Below are 1,998 nucleotides of genomic sequence, written 5' to 3' on the forward strand. Positions count from 1 at the left end.
TTAAATGACTATAACATTTATGCAAATTATACCATCCATCACCACTTTTTGGAATATCATTAGATATGAATATGTTAGATACGGCATCCTTACCTTTCCTCCCTTTGATTAGATGTTCATAGTCATACTCATACTCATACCAGATGATGGTAAAATGGAAGATCTGAGCTTGATGAGTTTTGTGCTCTGCGTTAGTCAATGCTATGCTTGTTCATCACAAGACTTTAACCTCCTGCCTGTGATAATTAGCTCCTAAGGTAATGAAATTAACCAATAGTGACTTAGGAACTAAAAGTAAATGCATTGCCATCGATTGTGGATTATATGTTAGGTGGTGGTATGTGCTATTTCTGTTAATGGCTGTCGCTGATGCTCGAATGGTCTTTCTATTACTCGTGTGTAGTTGAACTTTTGAGTAAAGCGTTGGTGGCAGTGGTAATTGCAGCAACTTTCTTATTATTGGTTTCATTGAAAGTTATCATTTCAAACAAATAGTCAAGTTCTCTAGCTCCTTGATTCTGGATGGTGGTGGTTTTTGTGGTCTCTGCTGCTGCTCTAGTTTGGTGCCCTTTGTTGTTATAGGAGCATGTATTTGCATTGCTACTAGGCATTGGCATAAATTGTTGCTTGCTTGAAAAAAAAGTGCATTGTTTGGCAGAAAGCACCATTAATTACTATAGGTGTATAAACATGCTCTGTAGTCTTCAATGCTATGGAAAAGTGCCAAATGTTCCATTCTTCTTATTTTGGTCGTACATTAGATATCAATAAAGACCACTGTTTGTTAGAAGTAGAAGGAACTGGCTAGTGAGTTTTTTAGAATGTAAAATTTAGAAGAAATGCTAATGCATGGTCATATTTTGATTTCTTATAGGTAGATTTTACGTGCTTCATGAATGGAAGATCAAGTTTTTCTGGAATTACACTGAAATGGACTGGAATGACAATGAATGGCCGAAACATTCATGATCAAACTAAAGGTTTAGCTGGAATATTGGGAGGTTATAAGATATCACCAAATACTGGCAGCCAAGAGGTTGAAAGCATACTCTTGAATGCCATAAACATGAGCTTCTTTGAGCGACTTAACTTGGCATGGAAAATAGTTTTCCCTTCTCCAGCAACCAGAAGGAGTTCTAATGCAAATATAGCAAAGCAGCTTTGAAGATGCTTCTGTTATCTGATCGTTGTGCAGTTAGTGATGAGGCGAAACAGAAGATTGTTAAGAACATCGTAAGGACCCCGTCGGATTTTGTTGAGATGGAGTCAAAAGACAAGGTTCAACTTAGTGTCTCAACAGATTCTGATCTAGGGACTATTTACTCCGTCACGGTCCCTGTTCAGCGAGTGAAGGCAGAATATCAAGAAGTGAATGGAGCTGGAACAATAACAAATATCGAGTACAAAGATACTGGAGAAAGGTCTGGATGTATCGATGTCAAGTTCGATTTCTATGTTCCAGATGAATAAACACAGATTGATGAGGTCAGAAGGTAAAAACATTTGCATTTGGCAATGCAACTTGACACTTGGTTGTATGTATGAAATTTTTTTCATTTAAGGTGATTTTCTCGATTGCCTTTGTTTCAGTCTGTAATTTGATTATCGATTTCAGATTTAGATATCTTTCAAGAGTCGGGGTTTTTTTTTTTTTTTTGCTTTTGCTTTTGCTACTATCCAAAATCTGTCTACTAGCTTCAACTCAACCTTTTTTTTTCTTCTTTGGTTAATATTGTATCGATTTCTGTTCATAAACTATATTAAAAATCAGTTTTACTTAAACCTGTTAATTATATTTTATATATATACTAGATTATTTTATCATTATGGTGGAAGTAAAATCTTTATATAAAAAAATTATTGATTAATGCATTTTGTATGTTTTAGTATATGAGTTAACAATAAGCTAATTAAACTGATATGATTTAGTCATTCTCATGATTTGTTTTTAGCAAAAAGGGAAAAAACATCGTTTACTTTGAAGAAGGTTTTTTTTTT

General features: G+C 34.5%; 1 pseudogene; it reads left to right on the forward strand.

Annotated features, from left to right (window-relative positions):
• The first annotated feature begins 884 nt into the window (after positions 1–884).
• Positions 885–1,558, forward strand: LOC121203147 (cell division topological specificity factor homolog, chloroplastic-like; annotated as a pseudogene).
• Positions 1,559–1,998: the final 440 nt, after the last annotated feature.

This window comes from Gossypium hirsutum, chromosome D02 (genome assembly GCF_007990345.1).
Source record: "Gossypium hirsutum isolate 1008001.06 chromosome D02, Gossypium_hirsutum_v2.1, whole genome shotgun sequence".
In the NCBI taxonomy this organism is placed as follows: Eukaryota; Viridiplantae; Streptophyta; class Magnoliopsida; order Malvales; family Malvaceae; genus Gossypium; species Gossypium hirsutum.